Consider the following 22252-nt stretch of genomic DNA (forward strand, 5'->3'; position numbering starts at 1 on the left):
AAATTGAAGAGCCCTTTGGGTTAGAGAACAGGAGAGCTTACTGAGCTGCTCCTCAGAAATCCTCTGTATCCACGAGAGAACAGCTCCTTGAAGAAACAACTTCCAACTCAAATTATCAGAGTTGATCTTTGGCAGAAGGGAAAGAAGGATCTCTATAACCTTAAGTTAATATTTTGTTTTTGGAAATAGATTTAGTAAGATAGAATTATAATTTAGTCAGTGTAGTTATAAGAAGGATGTCCATTTGGTAATCAATGAAGAAATTCCTGTGAGGGAAAGGTTTGGTGCGAAACTTATATAGAAGTATTAGTTAATAGGGAATCCTTTATAAATACTTACTTTCCTTTACTTTCCTTTTACTTTCCCTTCATATAATTCTTTAATAGTTACAATAAATAAGTTTTTTTTATAACTGGCCTAAAAAATAATTTCTACAACTGCAAATTTTGAGAACCTGTTTACACCAGATACAATTATTGGCATCATCAAAATACCAGTAACTAATAAGTGTCAAAACCCTTCACAACAGTTAGTTCACAACACCTCTTACCCACTTCATATTCTAGCTGCTTCTGTTTAACTCACAGTTCTGAATTGTTTCATTTTGTTTTCCTTCATATATATAATTTCTTGATTCTATTCATTTATCTTTCCATCAATTTCTATGAGACTTTCCAAGTTTCTCTGAATTCTTAATTTTTGTAATTTCCTATGGTACAGTCATGTTCCATTTTACTTGTAGAATGAGATTGATTCATTTAGTAAGAAATAGGAAGTTCCTGAGAATTTTTCAGCAGTAAAATGGCATATATAATGAAGCAGTAGCTGAGGATTCCTAAGGAAGGCATGGTGAATCGCTAAGTCTATTTTTCAATTTGACCCCAGGTTAAACCTCCTGGTTGTTGAGACAGCACCAGTTGGGAGACAAATGGAAGCTCAGGAATGGTCATTATATCTTGCTATCTCAGGCACCTATCTCTTATCACCTACCTATCTTTAGTGCTCATTTATTTGCCTGGCTCTTTGATGTTCAATATTAGTACTGAGATTATAGTAAGGGAAATAAGGATCACTTCTAAAAATCTGAATTATAGAGAAAATCTCATTTCCCTTTCAACAAATTACCCCAGGAAAGAACTAGGCATTTGACTCCATGATCTCTACCTCCCAGGTTCTTTGCATGGTCATAGTTAGCATTTAATAGGTAGAATATGTAGAGAGTTTGAGGGTTTACAAAGTATTTTCTAAATATTAACTCATTTGATCCTTATAATAACCTTGGGAGTTAGGTGCAATCATCATCTTCATTTTACTGATGAGGAAAATGACAAAATCAGAAATTAACTTATTTGTCTAACTTTTTTCAACAAGTAAGTGCCTGGGGACAGATTTGAATTTATGTCTCTGACCCCCCCCCCCCCCCAGCTCTCTATACAAACTAGCTGCCTCTGGTTAAGATGAAAGGGAAAGATGCTCCCAGAGCTATAGCTGTCACTGTTTCAGAATCATATTTTTTTGTCCTTTCTGTGTTTGAGCATTGACTAGTGTTTAAGATTTTGAACTAGATCTGGCTCTGAAAGAGAATTCAGAGGCCATCTAATTCAATACCCTCTTTTATAGATGAGGAGACCAAGACTCAGTAAGGTTAATCAATTTACATAAAGTTGCAGGGGAAATGTGGTAGAAATAGATTTCTTATAGAACTATATGATATAGAGAAACACCAACATAGAAACATTGGGAAAGCTATTACTCATCAACATTAGGTCTTCCATGATAAAGATTTCAAATAAGTCTCTTTTACTTTCCCTCCTTCCAGAGACACAGTTCTTTATGTATAATGGGCGAGTCCTAAATATGAGACGAGAGGTTCTGTACCTTCATTCTTTTATAATTGTTTTCTTTTATTGTATTACGGGTACCAGGATCACACTTGTATCTATTATTCCTCTTTTTGCCTACTATGTTTTCAGCCTTTGATATTTATATCACTTTCTACACTCAAGCCATCTGGTACTCATATGTTCTGCCCTACTATAATAGTATTTAAGAAATGATTGTTGACTGACTGTATGTCTTTGGGTACACTTGGGACACCTGTGATCTAAAATACTCTGTAATCATGGTGCCCATGATTTAAAGTGTTATAATGGTATAGAGATCGCAGAGAAATAGATGTACAGATGGAGGAGGGGTTGTATGCCCAGGTCTAAGCTGGTTGTAGTTGGTGAGGGAGAAAGCACACTCTCCTCTCACAGGCTTTATACAGTTATGTTGGTATAACTTATGCTTTTCCTCCCTGACAGGCTTGATTTAATGAGCCTGTCAGCTACCCTTTCTAACAGTTTGCCCAAGCAGGGAACCCCTGAGAGGCTGTGTGGATAATTAACCTCACTAGGTCCCAACATGAGGATGGATTAGTTGTTGATGAGGCCTATTGATTAGCTATTGGATAACAGTATAATCTGACTACGTATTGATCTCCCATTCCCAAGGGTTCTGGTATAATCACCACTCAGGAAAGGTACTTGATGGTAAACACTGTATTTAAATCTATTGATGGGGTTAGGAAACAGGGGAACAGGATTGAGGAATTAGGAATCCTATTGCTAATTATCTAGGCTAATAATCTAGGTTGTTGATCAATGTCTGGAGATTGCTACGTTTAGTAGAAACTGGAGATTCTTCACCCTCTCATTAACTCTGATCTGACTTGGCCGCAGCCAAGCCAGAGATTAGGGAAGGCTATTTAATGATGTTGATAATCAGTAAACTCTCTCACAGCTCTAGTAACCAGGATGATGATTGTTCTCTAGCTCTATCAGTAGGATAACAGGTCACAAGTTTCAGGCCTACCCTTTACCCTTCACCACCCACTTTCCCAAGTCCCTGCTCCAATCTGAGCCAGCTTGTCTTATCACTTGGGAGTATTTATAGGGCTTGGGCCAACTGCTTTTTGCCCTTGGCTCATGGCAGCTGGGGACATTCCAAGATTCTCAACTGCTAGTCCTGTCATTCAAAGTGGCATCCATCTTATCCTAGATAATGATTTTAACATTAATGCCATTTTGTTTTATGAAAATTTCAACCTGTAAATTTTCCTGTTGACCATATTCATTGATGGATGTCTACACTATGCTAAACTACACTTACGTATTCCTATCCCTCTATCTATGATCCCCCCAAAATAAATCTTATATAATCTATTGTCCTAACCTATCTATGCTTATCTATGCTAAGGACAAAGGATGGGAAAGATTTTTCTAGGAAAGTATGGAGTTTGAATAAAATGGGTTTGCATAGTTTTGAATTGAACATAAAGTATAACATATAATAAACTGTAACAAATATAACAATATCTATCTATATTTGTAGTTTATCCTTACTTATTCTAAGCAAATGCATTCCTGCAACAAACTATCTTATTGCTTTCTAATACTGAATTTTTAGATGAACATTTCTAACACGCAACATTTCTAATATTTTTAACTTCTAATCCCTAATCTATTATTAGGAAAATTAGTGTGTAAGTAAGTTCTTAATCTATATTAGTGTATTAGTTTGTTAGTGACACTTCTTGATTATTCTATTTCAACATTCATAACTATTTTACACTGTCCCTTTGCTAACTAGAATTGAACTTTCCTTTCTATTCTCTCCTTGTGGTTAGTAAGCTATTCATTTATTATGTGTTAGTAGCAATATAATACATATGTACAAGGTTTTTATGTGATGTTCCAATGAAAGAGTGTGAATACTGTTTGACCTAACAAGAAACCTTAGTTCTCTCGTGCAATATGGCCAATGTACTTTGTACTCAACTTATTTACATCTATTTACACTATGTACATGTGATGTGACTTTATTGTATCTATGTGTTGGATCTATGACCTGGCATGTTCTGCTTGGTTCATACTCACCTTCTTCCTTCAGATCTTTCTGTCCATTAGCTTATGTTCTGATGCATGCATTCTAGAGTGTGCATGTGCTAATTTCTCTTTGATTTGTGTCTGAATGTGTAAACCTTGCACCATTCAAACCTAATCTTATTCAGCTAATCTTGTTGCCATTGTGATTCTTCTGGTAAAGTTGTTCAAGTAACATAGGTGTTGCAACAGTTCAGGTCTTTGTGTAGTCTTTGTGTAATGTCTCTTGTGTTGTCCTTGTGCTTGTCCTGATATCCTGGAGTCTCTGGAATCTCATCTCACCTTCGTCTTTACTGGATACCCATCTTGTCTGACATTGATTTGCTAGCAGAGTTGCTTTGGATCAGGAACCAGTGTGTGATTGTGTAGTATTGTGTGTTGAAATTTTGTGTTGCCACAAAATTTTCTTTTTATGAAATTTTTTTGTTTTTGCATTTGTAATTGATGTTGTTGGTTTAGTGTTTATTCTTCACTGCCACTGCTGAGGTCTTGTGTGGATAGACTTTCAGATTATTGTTCTTCATGTGTGATTAAGGTATTTGTGTAATCTAAGTCAATGCTTTGAGTGTCTTGCTCCCTTTGTTGGTTTATGTCTTGGCTGTCTGTGTGATATTGTTTTTCATTTATCTCTGTATCTGTGATTAGGTCTTTTTTGTGTTTGAGGCTCTGTCTCTAAGTCTGATTCTGTATGTTGAGGCTCTTTAGATGTGCTTTCTTGTTGAATTTCTTGTTGAGGTCTTTCTTTGGAGGACTTTATGTGTGTGTAATGTTACCATGCTTCTTTTCCTTTGATTTTTACAGCTGTAGGTGTTACTAATATTTATCCACTATCACTAGGATGTATTTGAGTCCTTGGCATTTTGGCATTGTGACAAAGTCTATCTGCAAACATTCAAAGGAAGTGTATGCTAGTGGTTTCCCTCCCAAAGCCTTTGCTTTAGTGATGGGTTGGTTGTATTGCATGCAGACTTTGCAATTGTCACATACTCTTTTGGTTTCTGTTGTAATGTCGATTGCGATCCAACTTTTTCTAATTGTATCAACCATTGCTAGAATTCCATAGTGACCCTTTCTGTGAATTGCTGTGCACAATGTGTGGTGCAGTAATTTCAGCAGAAATGGTTTTCCCAAGATAGACATACACATTCTGTTTACTAGATTTGCTCCAAGATTTTCTTACCAATATTTCACTTCTTTTTGAGAGTAAGCTTCTTTTAATTGATCTCTGTCTACTAAACATAAGTGTAATATTTGCTTAGGTCCAAATCTAGCTGCAAACTTCTCCCTGATGTCCACCTGGTAATTGCCTAACTGTACTGGCCCCATGATTCTTTGATGTGCTCAACAGTGCAGCACAGAAAGTTTGGATGGTAATTGTATAGCTTGCAATAATTCATTGAGCAGTTTCCCATAGGTTATTGCTTTCCTGTTTGAAGTTACAAATCCTCTATTTCTCCAGATTTCACCTGATGCATGCACTACGCCAAAAGCATAAGGTGAATCTGTGTAGATGTTAGCAGATTTGCCTTTAGTGATCTCTAGAGCTCATGTCAATGCTATAATTTCTGCCCCTTGAGCTGAGATGTTTGGCTCAAGTGCTGTGAACCAAAGAGTTTCGTCTTGGGTGGTGACTGTGGCTCCTGTAAATTGCTTCCCTTCAACCTTGTAACTCGAACCATCACAGAATAATGTGAGTTTGGCTTGGACTAAGGGTGTGTCTGATAAGTACTCTCTGGTCTTCTGCATGATTTCTAAGGTTTCACTGCAACTGTGAAGGCTATCCCCTTCTAATGATAAGAGTTGTTGGATTGATGTTCTTGCATTGATGGAAGGTTAAGTTCTCATTTGTTAGTAGGATTCCTTGGTACTGGGAGAGATATTGCAATGTAAAAGCTTGGAGATTTGCATTCCACAGTGTGGTTTCAAGTTGGTGCTGGGAATACAATCTCAGCTCCCCTCCCAGGATGAGCTTTGAACTTTTCCTAACCATTAGAGCTGTAGTAGCAATGATTTTTAAGCAGGAAACCATTCCTTAGATAACATGATCAAGGGTATATCTGTAATAAGCTTTGGATCTAAGGTTGTTATCTAAATATTGCATGAGAACTGCACAGGTTCCTTTCTCTTCATGTATAAATAAGTGGAATGGCTTTCTATGATCAGGAATGCCTAAAGCCAGTGATGACAGTATGGCTGCTTTTAACTTCTCTATGGCATGTGTATGATCTCTATTGACCCTTAGTGGTTCTTTGAAATCTTTTCTGGTTAACTCAGTCAGAGGTTTGGCTATGAGTGAGTAACCTGGTATCCACTGCCTACAGAAACTTGTCATGCTTATGATTGCTCTTAGTTGTTTCTTTGTTTTAGGTAAGCTCAACTTTTGGATGTCATCAATTCTTCTCTGGGATATACTTCTGGTGCTGTTCTCTAGTATGAATCCCAAATACTCTATTTTGTTTATGATCCATTGAATCTTATTCTTTGAGATCTTATGTCCTCTCTTATACAGCTCCTCTATTAAATGAATACTGTCTCTTTGGCAAATATCTCCTGTTGGTGACATTAGTAGGATGTCATCTATAGAATGTACCATTTTGTTGTCAGTGAGAGAAATGGATTCTAAGTCCTTTTGCAGTATTTGGCAAAATATACTTGCACTGTTTATGAACCCTTGGGGTAGGTGACTCCATAAAACGAATTTGCCCTCCCAGGTGAATGCAAATAGTTTTTGACTATCATTATGGATCAGCACTGAAAAGTAGGCACTGCCCAGATCCACAACAGTGAACCACATAGCATTGGGTGGAATTTCTGCTATGATTTCAGATGAACTTGGAACTACTGCATGTTTATGCTCCACATAGTTGCTGATTGCCCTTAAGTCTTGAACCATTCTCCACTGGGTGTTCCCTTCAGCATTTAACTTTGCCTTCTTAATTGGCATGATAGGCATATTAAATTCTAAAAAAGCCAAAGACCAGTATTCCTTGATCCAGAAGACTTTGGATTATTGGTTTTATTCTGACCACAGCTTCTGTTCTTAATTTAAATTGAGAAATCCTGGGTGGTATTCCTCCTTTCACCTTGATCTTTACAGGTTTAGTTCACGGGATTCTACCCACATTTGATGATTTGGTAGCCCAGACATCTTTTGATAGTGTATCTGGAATTGTATAGCTGCTATCTTGCTCCAATACTAGTATGTTTGATTCATTTGTGGTTTTATCTAAGCATAGTGTGGGATGATGCTTTAATGATTTTTTAGGGAGATGCAAATAGAGTTCACCATTCTGTTCACAGTATATGGTGGCTGCTAATTTGCATAGGATGTCCCTCCCTATTAAATTGTTTGGGTATGATGGTAAAAATAGTAATTGATGGTCAAAATCAATAGGACCCAATATCACCATTTTTGGTTTAACTTTTGGTGCTAATTGAGTTACCCCAGTGGCTCCTTTCACTTGTAATGTTCCTAGTATCTCACAGTCCCTAGGTAGCTTCTGTAGTACTTTTAGTTCTGCTCTGGTATCAACTAAACCCTGAAAGTTTGTTCCATTCATTTCTAAATTTATCAATGGCTCATTATTAATGTTGTTGTGCAAAGAAAGTAATTCATTTGGTTGCTCTTGTGGCATATACTTAGTGGTATCAGATTTCAATGCTACTCTATTAGGTGATATACGGTAGGTTAAAAGATTTGTTTTCTCTGTCATGGTGGTGCCCATGCACAGATTGTGTGAGCAGTCTGACTCGGCCCCTCCCCCCTGCTCGTGTGTTACTCTGGCGACTTTGCCTGGCTTAGAACTTTGAGAAGCTGGTAAATATGTCTGACTTGGAACTTCAGTTATGAACTGATCTTTTTCTTCCCCAGTTAGAGATTTACACGAGTCTCCTTTCACAGCTTCAGGTTGAGAATTTGATGTTATATTTTTCCCTTACACCATGTCAGGATGTTCCTGCTCTAACTTTGGGCTTGTTTGGCTGTTGTTTTTGTCCCAAGGGAGCTTGTCTTTTTCTCTCAGCCTCTCAGAGTTCTGGGGCTTGCAGGTGGGATTTGCTTTCAGAAATTTCTCATTTGGCAGCCATTTGAATTCAAGCTGTTTTTCTACATGGTTTCTTGGTTTAAAAATAATAATAAGGAAGGATACAAAGTTGCCAGTATGGGTTTGGAAGATTGTCAAGTCTGTCTTTTGAGATAGAAATTGACTTACTTTCTGACTACATTTTACATTAAGTGGGTTTGAGGGTAAAAATGTATTACTGTTCTCTTTAGCAGAACACTTTTCTCTGGGGTGAGATACATGTGAGTTTCTTCTCCTATATCTCTGTTCTTTCCTTTCTATTTCTTTATTCAGACTAGGCTTTTGTTCCCTATCTGAACTAGAGACTAGGCTGAGTTGTATTAGGCATTTTCTGCTTTTGCCCCCAACCAATCCTTTGCCTTCCTGTCCCACATCTTCATTTTCTTTGTGCATGTGTAGACTTTGTTCCCCACAAGAGTGTGATTTTCCCCAAAGATTTCTCCTTTTAATTGATTTATCTCTTCTTTCATTAATAATGCCTCAGCAGTAATTTTTCTGTTTTTATCTTCTAATGCTGTGTATTGATTGTCATCAGTATTGTCTAACCACAGGATATTAGTTTTATTCTCTATTTTTTCTTTCTCTCCTTTGAGCTCATTGCTCTCCCTACTCACGCTATTTCTCTTTTAACTAGATAACTTAGTGATTGATCTTCACACTTGCATGGGTCTCACTCCCAACCAAAGGTACCTCTCCATTTCCTCAAATGTTGGTTTATTTGAGGTAGCTTTACATTCATGTTTGCAACATTTGTGCTCCCCAACTTCTTGTTTCTGTGATCTATCTGCCCATTTGGTATTACAAAATGTCTTTCTTGTGTCTTTCAAGCTATTTTGGTCTGTCTTTTAAGAAATCTATTAGTTTCCTGAACCTGCATTGTTTGATTAGATATCCTTGCCGGTGGCAAAGGAAGCACATTGTTATCTTGTTGTTTGATTTATTTTGGTTTGAATATGATTCTGTTTGTTTGTAAGATTGATTTTTAGCAGTTTGTAATGCTAGATTTTTGAATTCTTCCCTCTCTTTATCTTTTTTCATCTCCTTTAATTGTCTTTTTAATTCTGATATTGTTCTATCTTTTTCTTAGTCTAATTCAGATTTTATCTTTTGCTTTTTGTTTCTCAATTCATGTATATAAGTAGCATGTTGTCTCAGTTCTTCTAGACTTAGATCTTCTCATTGTGGGCAGTTTTGTTTAAAATAAATCTGTATGTGTATGTTTGTCCCCTTGATAAATTGTCTTCTTATACTGGGTAAAGTTTCAGCAATTTGATCTCTATGGTACCCTAGAAAATTCTCTGAATTTTCAATTAATCTATCCAGAAAAATACTTGGATGCTCGTCCTCTGTTTGCCTCAACTATTCAAATTCCAAGCATTAGGGCATTTGGCACGTAATTTAACCGCCTCAAGAAGATCTGCTCTACATTTTTTTTTAAACCCTTAACTTCTGTGTATTGGCTCATAGGTAGAAGAGTGGTAAGGGTGGGCAATGGGGGTCAAGTGACTTGCCCAGGGTCACACAGCTGGGAAGTGTCTAAGGTTGGATTTGAACCTAGGACCTCCCGTCTCTAGGCCTGACTCTCAATCCACTAAGTTACCCAGTTGCCCCTGCTCTGCTCTACATTTTAATAACTGCCTCATATTGGCTGGTACAGTACAATCAATGTCTTCATGTTCCCTAGGCCACAAAGCCAAATCCTGGTTTGTTCTAGTTTCTTCCAGGAATGTAGCCTCCTCTGATGGAGTGTAAAATTCATCTAAAATAAATTCAATGTCAGTATAGGACAGATTAAATAAATTGAAGGTTCTTTTTAATTCTTTTGCTGACTTGTGAGGTGAGAGGAAATACTTGGGGAATCTCCTTCTCAAAACCTCTAGATCTTGTGCTGTAAATGCTTTATAAGTTTTCATTTTGACTAGTTCTCCATCAGGGCTAAATTGGGTTTGATAAATAATAGGGTATAGAGCCAATGTAGTAGGACCTACTGCTCCTGCCTCAGTTTGAGAAATGATTTTAAGAAAAGCCACATAGTATCACTAGGAAAATGTGCACACATGTGCAAATGTGTAATGAATATATAAACAAACAAATAAGTCTATTGCATCAGGAAGCATCTAGGGATCATTGATAGCACTTTCCCCTTTATGACTTAACCAAAAGCATTGTAATGGCTAGAAAAAAGAGACCCAATGATCAGCTAAAGGCCATCAAACATGTTGGGACTCACCATGTTCTCAGCAATCTGATTATTCCATGGGTTACATACCTGGTACTGGATCAGGTCACTGGTAAACCCCTCACCTTCTACTACTGGTTCTCCCTTCATTTCTTCTGTGGATACAAAGATTAAAAAGTATAAGAAAATACATAATCTAACCGAGCCTTCTAACTAGACCCAGTTGGACAAGGAGCTCTATGTTCCCTTGAGCAAGGACCAGCAGCTAGAGTGTTTCTCACAGGAGTTTCTTTCAAGTCCCTCTGAAGAATATGCTTTCCCTGAGTTTGCGTTTCAAGCTGAATTCTACACTGTGCACAAGTATAAGCTCATCCTAACCCAGATGCAAGCACTGTACTACCTCATCCACCAGAATCCTGATACTCTCCACCATCCTCTGTTGACTGATCACCAGCATCAGGACAAAGAATAGGAAAAGCTCTGGGCTCTGGAGCCCCTATTAGACCAAGCCAACTACTCCCTTCTGTCAGAGGAAGTGGTGGCTTTTTTCCCTATCCCTGTGGCACAAGACTGAGGTGTTCAAGGTAAAGGCCAACCTGAATAAGTACACACTTTGATGCAGTTCTAGGTCTGAGGTCAGCACAAGGGGATTATCTACCCTAATACAAGGCAGTACCTGGGCTTCTTCACTAAGCTGCCAGTAGAAAGGCCCTATTTTCAGTGGGTGGTGATGGCAATGAGCACCAAACAGAGCCTCCAGGTGCTCAAGAGTTTCAGAGTACTTCTTCCCTAGAGTGAAGACACAGGCTTCCAGTTAGTTCTGCTCCATGTCATGGTCATGCTGTTGGAGGTGGTGGCTTTTATCAATGTGGGTATGGTGGCTACTTCTCTCCATCTAGATACTCCCTGTTCCTGCTGTTCTTTTTTTCTCTCATAGGGCACAAAACCTTCATGATTTTCACCCAGGAGGGGAAACTGATTACTCTAGAGCTGTGGTCACAAGCTTATGGCACATGTGCCATACAGCAGAGACCTTTCTGTGAGCATGTGGGGCCATCATCAACAGAGTTGCTCCCTTCCCCCCCCCCACCTCCACTGAGCCTCCTGGCCTTCAGAGCTTATTCCATCCCATTAATGAAACCCTCAGGCCACTTCCCTCTTTGTTCCTTCCCCTGAGTAGGGACTGCCCCCTTCCAGTGACCTGGCCTGACCCAATTCCCTAAACAATCTCCACAATCTTCCTTCTTTCCTTGCTTGCCACCAGTCTGGGCATGCCCCCTCCCCTCAAAGACTAACTCCACTCCTTCCCCCCCATGCTCCCACCCCAATGTGGGTTGTACCCCAATAGGCAGGTAGAACTGGATTTAGCAGCAAGTTCCAAGGTATTAGGCATGGTGACAGCTGGTTAGGAGTCCAGCTTCCCAACCCCAAGCACAGGAGATGGAGCACTGAGTCTCTGACCTAACTTCCCACCCAGCATTCCTCCACCTTCCCTGCCAAACTGACACCTCCCCCCTCGGCCTTGAAGGCAGGAGATGGGGCACTGGGTCTCTGGCCCATGGTAATTACACTGCTCTATATGTATGCAATTGTGTTCTGAGCATATCAGTAGCACAGTGCTGAGGAAGAACAAACATATCAAGGTGGTCCTGCAAGCCCACAGTTTCATGGGCAGGAAAGGGGATGTGTCTCCAGAGGAGAGTGCCCAAGGGGCTACAGAAAACTGTGGAAAGCTGAGTTATGACTTGTTTGGGCTACAAAGTGAGCTTCAAAGGAGCCTGAGTACTGGATCACCACAAAGTTCTTTTTGAAAACATGTTCATTGGACCCACAATCATCTTTTTCAAGAATCTTAATCCCTGGGGGCAGCTGGGTAGCTCAGTGGATTGAGGTGGGACTCAGAGATGGGAGGTCCTGGGTTCAAATCTGGCCTCAGACACTTCACAGCTGTGTGGCACCGGGCAAGTACTTAACCCCCATTACCTGACCCTTACCGCTCTTCTGCTTTAGAACCAATACACAGTATTGATTCTAAGACGGAAGGTATTGGTCTTAAAAAAAATAATAATCTTAACCCCTTTCTGATTAGCCAGACCTCCAAAATCCTGGACCCTTCTCAGATTCAGCCAGTCAGAGAATGAGATACTTGTCACCCCATCTACTATCCTCTCCTACTGGCTCTCCATTTGGTTGTGATTTCTGAGGGCTACACTCTTGGCCCATGAATGAAGAAGTGTCAATTGCAAATGATATTCTAGAAAGGAAAGAGGCAATAGTAACAGAAATTTTGCCAAGTGTTTCTGCTACATCCTGTCTCTTGGAGAAGGGAGTAGATAATGTACCTCTCCCCTTCCCTAATAGCTTCCCCTCCACTTCAAACTTCAATTATCTTTCCCCTAGATGAAGGTATTTAAAATTCATAATTCAGAAAAAAATGTTAACTCTATCCCAACCATAGTACATTTCCATTTATTCATATCCTAGTTACCCTAAGTAATTTTTTTAACTTCTCCCCTCCCCACTCTGGAAACCATTGTAATGGTTTGTACACATTGTTGTTGAATTTTAAAGGGCAGTTATATTCCAATTGTATTTATTCCTTCCTTTCACAAACTATTTATAAAGGTTCCTTTAGCACTATATCATTAGGATAGTGATGGATTAGTACATTTTAATGAATTAGGTTTCCATAGGTGTCTAAGAGATCTGGGTTCTTATCAATGTTGTATTACTTGCTTTATAGCCTGGAAGATGTCAATTAACATATTGTTATTAGCATTAGATTGTTTTTTAATCTACTAAATGGCTCTCCCCCCAAATAGATTTGGTAATCTCTAAATTCCTTTACAGTCTTTAATATTCCTATCCAACCAGTCTTTAAAGTAGCCCTTAAAGTGAATTCTACTTAATGGTCAGAATAAAGTGCTATGAACCTTCCTTAAATTCAAAAAACTAGAAAAGTAAGCTAAGGGAAGGCTTTCATGGACAGCTTTCAGATGAACTAGCTAAAAGAAGGAGAAATCTCTGAAAATATTCTCATGGTAAAAGAAAATTTGTCACCATTGTCAATTTGGTCATCATTCTGAGTAGAAGCACCCTTGGTTTTGTTTTTTTTTTTAGTTAAAATCAGATAAATAGTATTCCTTATCTGCTTTCATAAAATTAAACACCGAATCCCTACTGCAGTCATAGATTTTTGCAATCAAATATTTCTCTACATTCCACTATTGAAGCAAAATTATAATAATATTAACAGGATGTGAAAACATGTGGGGCCCCTGATGTGAAATTAATAATAATAATAATAATGTTATTCTCAATATCATGATTAATTAGCAGTAATAGCAATAATAGTACTTTAATTGGCAACCTCCTATTAGATAGTGAAAGTTGGGGGCATTCAGGAGAGGAATTGAAGTACCAATCTCTCCTAATGAAGAGTGTAGAGAAACCCCCTTCTTCCCATGCAGTTTTTTACATAAATCCTTAATAACCCTAATTAGTACTCTTTTCCAATGTGGCTAAACAAAAACATTTCCCCTTTACCCTTTATCTTTTGATTGATTCCTAATAGCTCTGACAGAATGTTCAATTAGTATTTCAAAGGTTTAAAGAGGTCAGAAGTCCAGAAATGGATTCCCAAAAGATTCCCCTTAACCCCCTATATAAAATATTGTAAAAATTGTTTCTGTCTAAAACACCTTGGCCATGTCAAAACTCTGACTCACCTTAGAAACATAAAACTTGAGGAATATTCCCATGGTTCAAGAAACTTCTGGGGGCTTTGAGAGGGGAAGGAAGGAAGAACAAGATAAAAAAAATATAACATACATAGACAGTGAATCACACCCAGGTGCTGGTGGGTAAAGAGGAACGTTGTTTTGATTTTCTATAAATTCTGAGTCATCTGTATACCCCTGGACATTGTTTTGAGCTGACCACTCAGAGCAATGCCCCTGTCTTTTTCTCAATTAACAATAAAGGCCCCATTTACCTGTCTTCAATTCTGTCACAACTCCTGTCTGCTCATTAGAATGATTCTGGGGTGTATACTCTCCAAAACCCACTCCACACAAAATAAGTGTATTGTAAATTGATCATTTATATAATTCAGCTTTAGCAACAACAATCAACAATCAGACAGACAAGAAAATAACTGGATTTTAGTCTAAAGAAAATATCAGGCACAAGCTAGCTCTCCTTTTAGAAATTTTTTCTTATAAGTAAAAAACTGAGTTTCTTGAGGTCAAGGCCAATCTTTTGCTTCTTTCTTTTTCCTCAGTGCTTAACATAGTGACTGGCCACATAATGGACTCTTCATAAATGCTTATTGTCTGATAGTCAAGAAGTATTTTTGTTATGGTACTAAATATACATGTATATGTATTATATATGTATGAACCATTTCTATCATTTTGAAAAATTTTATGCACTATATAAATATCAGTTATGTTGATGAGGATGTTCAAAACTTATGACTGTCTTAATTTGAGAAATCAGATGAGCCTTAATAAAATGAAATTTCTCAACTATCAGCACACATATATGTAAATATATAACTTGCATGCAGGAAACATTGATAAATTGTACATTTTCAGGTTTTAGTCTCATCTCAAACAGATAATTCCTAAGCTAACTAATCTGAGGATAAATACTCTAGTAATCATTTTTTAAAATTATATAATCTTTCACATTTTTTGTTGCTTTGGGAATGTTGTGGCTCTCCAATAGTTTCTTTTGATATCTTATCCTTGACAGGATTATCTATTCAAGTGTTTATAATTTTTTTTAAAATTAGAATTCTAAAAACCCCCAACAATCTTATCCTCAAATATTCTAAATTATATGGTATGGCAATGCATTATCTTTTGTTCAGTACTTTTGGATTCTAATATTTCATTTGAATCATAACAATTTCATGTGTCTGATAAAATTAAGTGTATTATTCTCAGGGTAATGACATTTGGCTTGTGACCCCATTTCTTCAGGGCAGAAGCACAGTTTAACACCCAGTTTTTGTCCTAACTGTGAGGGGGAATGTGGAGGCTAATTTTGTGGCATCTAGTGACTATTTTATCTCAGGAATATCTCAGGAATAGGTCCAGGAAGAATGATTGATAACAAGGAACACAGAGGCAAGGACTATAATGCACCTTAGTTACTATTTATCAAAGGATGTTCATGTTCCCTTGAATAAGTATAATATACTGTGCTTCCTCCTAGAACTTACAGCACTGTTCCTCCAACCTAGCCTGGAGATCATGGTCCTGATAACCAGAATTTAACAGGATGAGAGGAGGGAGATAGGGGGAAGGTTTTTCTGATTAGAAATCCTATAAATTGGTCTTTAGAATTCAATATACTGGTATGTCTTGAGTATCCAAAACAGGAGATGTATCCTCTTTCAAAAGGTATAATGAACTGCTGTCTTGTACTTTGGTCTCCTGACTTCAAGTGATGTTCTTATGTGAGTAGGGGGATGGGAGGGTCTATTGTTCATGACCCCCATCCCACACATGTGTATAAAAGGTATAATTGACCCATTTTTTAAATGAGGAAACTAATGGTTTCCCTAAAGTTATACCAACAGAATTAGATTAAATTAAAACTTGAACTCTGAAATATGAAAGAAAAGAACTGGTTTTTAATCTCAACTCTGTCATTTACTTATTTTATGAATGTAAATAAAATATTTCCATCTGACATCTCAGTTTTCCTACCTAAAAACTAAAGATCATGATAAAGGCTACCTTATTACTGAAAGAATGAAGATAATGATGATAATTCCCTAAAATTCCAGGTCATGATCTCTGTAATGAAAAGATAGTGGGAATGACACAGCGAGGGAATGTAAATCAGTATCATATACAGAAATTACTTTATGTGCCCTGAAACTAATATGGCACATATGAAGGTTTGACTGGTACTCTGAAATATGAGTTGATTGAGTTATATCAGTATCACTGATTGAATTAGCATCTGGATGTTTCGTAGCAACTGCCCCTTGTTATGATAGAAATTATAGAAATAAAAGTGAGTTTGAGTGTAGTAAATAGTTGGTTTGCAGAGGCTAGTATAACCGAATGCTAGGAACTCTAGAAAAAGATTCTGGAATGTGGGAGGAGAGATTTTGAAGGTGCAATGACCAACAGTGCACTTTCTGTCCTAGAGCTGAGAGAGGAAGTTGCTGATCTCTGTTGAACCTGTTTTACCAAGCCTGTCAGTGACAGAAGGGAAACCTTTTGATTTCCTTGGAAGTACTTTTTCTCACAAGAAGAAATATATCTGAAGAAGATCCTACATACTCTCAACCCTGACAAAGAACATTGTTGTCCAGAGTCAGTTGTTGGTGTGATGATTTAAGGTCAACTTCAGACCTGGCCCAGCTAGGTTGTATACAGACATCAAGAGTTCATCCTTGGGGCAGCTGGGTAGCTCAGTGGATTGAGAGCCAGGCCTAGAGATGGGAGGTCCTAGGTTCAAATCTGGCCTGAGACACTTCCCAGCTGTGTGACCCTGGGCAAGTCACTTGACCCCCATTGCCTACCCTTACCACTCTTCCACCTATAAGTCAATACACAGAAGTTAAGGGTTTAAAAAAAAGAGTTCATCCTTTTTTCATCTTGAAAACTATCACATCTTGATAAACCAACCAGAGAGGATTTACAGTGTCCAGAAGAATAAAGAGGATTTTGGGATATTAGCCAGAAGCAGGGAGGTCTTAAGCAGCATCAAGAAAAAAAAGCATTCATCTCAAGATCAACTTAGAAGTGGGAAGTCAGAGACCTTAGTGATTAGGGCATCCTTGTTCCTAAATCCTTCATACCTACCTTTTGTTTACCAATAAACCTATTAGTTTTTACATCAAAAACTGTTTGGAAGACTGGTTTTGAGCTCTGGCCCAGTGTGGCAAGGCCCAATTGTCTTACTGCACTAACAGGGGACTGGGGCATCCCTTGGTGTATTTCAACATACCTCATTGTGCCCCAATATTTTACTCTATATATTTTCTAAATATATGGAATGAGTACCAGTAAAATTACTGAAGCAATACTTTATAGGGTGTGGACTGACAATTTTGGAGGGTCTTGATATATCAAGATTGCACCTCCATTAGCACTCAAATGATCAGAGCAAGCCTTGCTAAAATGAGGACAGATATGGCTTTATTGGAGAAGTGTCAGGGAAGAGTTTTGGGGGAAAGTGGAAGGGAAGGGAAACAGGACACTGCCCTCAAACTGAGTGCTCAGGACAAAGTTCCCCTGAATAGATAAGATCAATCTTAATTTTATAGGGGAAAAAGGAGGATGGGACATAATACAATCCTTTAGTATTGGTTCATATAATGTCACCCTTTACAGTTACATGTCTCATTTTATTCTGACTCATGCTTGTCATACTTTCTTGGGAATCATCTCCAAACTAACAAATTAGAAACAGGAAGAAGTTCAGGGTCCAAACATCTCTCTAGAATGTATTATATCCCAGGACATTTCTGTCACATTTCCTTCTGCTCAGATAACAGTGGAGGAAATAGTAATTTCTTTCTTTCTTTTTTTACCTTAGAGAGAAATAAACAGGTCATTACTTTCCCCTGGGAGCTGCAAAGGGAATCAGGGACCACTAGAGTCAGAATCCAGAGCCACAAAGGACCTATCCAAATTGAGCCCCAGACTGCCTTTACAACTGTTATAGGACTTTCAAATGTCCTCTTAGTATCTTATTATTCTATTCCAGATGGTGATTCAATTATTAGCCAGATTTGAATCCAAAACTTACAATAATATTAGGTGTAATTCCCATAAACCTTTATCTTAATTGGCAAAATCCATTTCATTACAATTCAGAGAAAACTTGTTCTTGTGGTGGTCCAATTTCATTATCCCGAATTCCATAATCCAAACAAACCTTTCTGTCTTATTTACATTGCCTAATGGCTTCTAAAATCTCACTTCATGTTTAACTAAAAATGTTCATCCCTCTAACTTCACTATATAGTAAATCCCAATTCTGTATCTTCCTCATAATTTATCTAGTTGCCTACTGTGGTCTTCAAAAGATTTTTATTATTCTGACATAAATCTAATGAAAAATAGTTTATTACTATTACAATCCATTCACTTCTCTCTGAGAACACTCAGGTCCATGATGTTTGTTCCCCCTTCTTGGTAAGAGAGGGAGATGAAGTAATTAATTGCTTAAATTCCTCATCTTTAAACAACTACTCTTTTTCCCTTCAAGCTGGTGCTTAAAGCAGAATCTCATTAATTATTCTCCTTCCCCCTACTTCAAAGGTCCTATATACATGTAATATAACTTGCCTTCCTTCAGACCTCATAAAGAGGTTCCATATTCTATTAAAGTGTGCTCCAATTTGTGTCTTTCATATGCTAATCCTACAGTCTTCTTTCCCCCACTGTGACTTGCTTTTCCCATCATTATTCAGATAAACTCAAACTTCACCAGGTATTCAATTACTTGCTATTAGTGGTTCAAAGGAGTCTTGATCAACATTCTTATTATTAATTGCATCATTTATATATATTATTTACATACATGACATTTTTATACATTTGCCTTACCCAATTCACTTCAAACATTAATTCAGTTCACAGTACAAATTCATACTTAAAACAGAATCACATTCTAAAATATTGCATTTAAATCCATGTATACACCTAAACAATGAAGTTATTCTTGCCCAGAGTACATACTTTGGCAACAACCCATATATTTCAATAAGTTACAAATTCATCAGTTCTTTACTAATAATCCAAACTCATAATATATGTTGCATTTCAAATTTACAAATTTAAAACTTCTTCAATGTTTATTACATTTTCACTTGGTGCTTGCTTCAATAAAGCATATAATAAAATAACATTTTCACATTCTCATTTGTAAATGCCAAAAATTTAGATCATACAGAATCTTCTTCATAATATATTACATTCTCTTCAGAAATGCTGATACTCTTATACACTTTACATTTCATTTTATTTAACCCTTATATTCACTGACCAGCCAGCATATATTAGGAGTTTGCTTCTCATCTGCTTGTTTAAAATGAAAACCCTTTCTGCCAACTAGACTTACTACCCATTACATTTCAAACCCCAACTTCGGCTGACTCAAATAACAAACATTTTAGGTATTTCCAAACATTCATATCTCTGACATAATCCTGAATGCTTCTCTTTATTCTCCTGTTTGTCTCTGCCCCTGCTACTACTGTTTCAGGTTCTTTCTTGCTTCCTCCTGCTCTATCCTTCTTATCTACCATGGACTGCTGTGGTCTTATTTTACCTGTATGATTTTTGTCTTATTCTTTTCTCTATCTAAAATTTCTGGTCTCTGCCAATTGCCTGGCAGCCTAATCTTTTGCTCTTTGTTGCTTTTTCTGCAGTGAATAAGTCTCTTATTATTCTCCAGGATCCAAGTCTCTGCTCTGGCTGTCACATATCTGTTTCACAACAAACATCAAACATTTTGGGAATCAGTATGTTCCAAGCAGTTAGACTGGTCTGTGGGTTTCATAACTGGAAGTAGAACTGGCCACTTTCATTTCCTCTGTGGCTACAAGATTAAAAAGTATAAGAAAATGAAGAATCTGACAGAGCCTCCTAACTGAACCCAGTTGAACCAGGAGTGCTATAGTCCCTTGAGCAAGGACGAATTGCTGGGATATTTCTCCCAGGAGTGTCACTTAAGTTCCTCTGAAGAATCTGCTTTCCCTGTGTTTGCACTTCAAGCTGAATTCTAAACTGTGTACAATATAATGATCCTGGGAGGAACTCTGTAAATGATTATTGTACAGCCCTAGAATCTTACAGATGGAGGTGGGAAATGATGAGAGGTTTGATGAAACCTCCTATCTGGATATCAAGATAGGTCTACTTAGCACCAGCTTAAGTGATCTTTACTGCTGCCTGAAACTGTATAGAATCTGCTGGTATGAGTGACCAGTCAAATGACTTCACTGGTTCCCACCTAACTAAAGAGGAAGTGATTGTTTCCTCAATTAGTAATTTAATTGGTTAATAACTTCAAGGATTATGATCCTTGATTTCAGTCTCTGACTGTGATTTAAGATGGATTCACCCAGAAGATCAATAATTGTGAAGGTAGCTTCACCAATGTCAGATGGATCGCTAACTGACAACTTGATAGAACTCTTAGAATAACCAAGTCAGTGATAGCTTTCTTATAATGACTATTTAAGAATTGATAGGGTTAAGGAAAGGATTGGGGAAATTGTGAAGGATGGAGGGATTAAAGGAAAATCCTAAACCTTTATCTAATTATGTTGTTGATTATAAATCAGTTGATATCTTGAAGACTTTGGCCAGTTGTCTGGCTAGGCCCAAAGGCCTAACCTCAAAGCTTAAAGCTTTCTTCAGTCCACTAAGAGTTAAATTTTAGAGCTGATCTTCTGATTGGCTTTATGGTGGTATTTGGTGTTGATTTTGTAGATGTTATCAATAATGACGTTGGATGCTGGTATACACAGAATTCCCTATCAACAACTTAGCAATGACACAATCCTGAGATGACCCTTCCTCCCACCAATCTCCCTAGATTGAGAGGATGATGCACTAATATTTTCTGCTTTTATAGTCCAATCTCAACTGACTTTTTAGTCTCATGCCAGCTCAAAATGCCCTCACTGCATTCTGTGTTCCAACCAAGTAACTGGCACTCATGCTTGGCCAACATGGCTTCCTGCAAAAGTCTTTACAACAAGTATAAGCATGTCCTAACCAGATGCAAGCACTGTACTACCCCATTGGCCAGAATCCTGACATTCTCCACTAATCTCTGCTTGCTGTTCACCTGCATCAGGATAAAGAACAGGAACTGCTCAGGGCTCTGGAGTCCTCATTAGATCAAGTCAACTACTCCCTTCTGTCAGAGGAAGTGGTGGGTTTTTCCCTGTTCCTGAGGCATAAGATTTAGGTGGTTAAGGTGAAAGTCAATCTGAAAGAGTACACTTAGATGCAGTTCTTGGCCCAGGGTCAGCACAAGGGGATTATCTCCTCCAATACAAGAGGGTACCTGGGCTTCTACACTAAGCTGCCAATAGAAAGGCCCTATTTTCAGTGGGTTGTGATGGCAGTGAGCACCAAATAGGATGTCCTGGTGCTCAAAAGTTTCAAGGATCTGCCTCTGCACAGACCAGAGTACTTATTCCCCAGAGTGAAGACACAGACTTCCAGAATTCAATTAGCTCTGCTCTATGCCATGGTCATGGTGTCAGAGTTGGTGGCTTTTATCAATGTCAATATGTAGCTGCTTCTTCTCTCCATCTAGATACCTCCCTGATCCTGCTGCTCTTTATTTATCTTATGGGGCACCAAAAGTTCATGATTTTCAGAAAGCAGGGAAAACTGAATAACCTACAGCTAATCAATCTGCTCTATTTCCATACCACTACCAGCGATTTTGAGCTGATCAATAACATATTGCTGAGGGCTCTGGAAGAACACATCAAGGAGGTCCTGCTGGCCCTTGTTTGCCCCAGGGATTTGCAGACTCACCTAGCCAATTCTCCCAAATTCTAAATTGAGATATAAAAACAATTAAGTTTAAAGAGAGTAAATTGTTATTTTTGTGGATGACATTCTTTTAGCATTCCCAAATGCAAAGGTGTGTCTTAGAGATAGCAAGATTCTTTTGATTGAGTTATTCAAACAAGGGCATAAAATATCCAAGGAAAAATTACAGTGGGTTTTGCCTCGAGTGCAATATCTTGGATTTGTGTTGTCAGAGTTCCAGAAGTATCACTCAAAAGAGCATAGTGGACATCCAAAACTAAGTGCACCTAAGGCCAAAAAACAACTTAGAGCTATTCATGGAACTACTGGTTTCTGTAGACAGTGGATTCCTGGATACAGTGAGATCACTCAGTGTTTGACAGATCTGACCAGGAATACAGAACCAGAACCTCTGAAACTAAAGCCTGAACATTGTTTAGCCTTAGATAAGCTTAAAGAAGTCATTTTATCTGCTCCTGTATTAGGAATCCCAGACTATGAGAAAACTTTTTAGCCATTTTTGAATGAGAC

General features: G+C 37.9%; 2 pseudogenes; both read left to right on the forward strand.

Annotated features, from left to right (window-relative positions):
• The first annotated feature begins 10224 nt into the window (after window positions 1-10224).
• LOC123236634 lies at window positions 10225-12328 on the forward strand (annotated as a pseudogene).
• Window positions 12329-18335: 6007 nt separating this feature from the next.
• LOC123234027 lies at window positions 18336-21748 on the forward strand (annotated as a pseudogene).
• Window positions 21749-22252: the final 504 nt, after the last annotated feature.

This window comes from Gracilinanus agilis, chromosome 2, assembly GCF_016433145.1.
Source record: "Gracilinanus agilis isolate LMUSP501 chromosome 2, AgileGrace, whole genome shotgun sequence".
NCBI lineage: Eukaryota > Metazoa > Chordata > Mammalia > Didelphimorphia > Didelphidae > Gracilinanus > Gracilinanus agilis.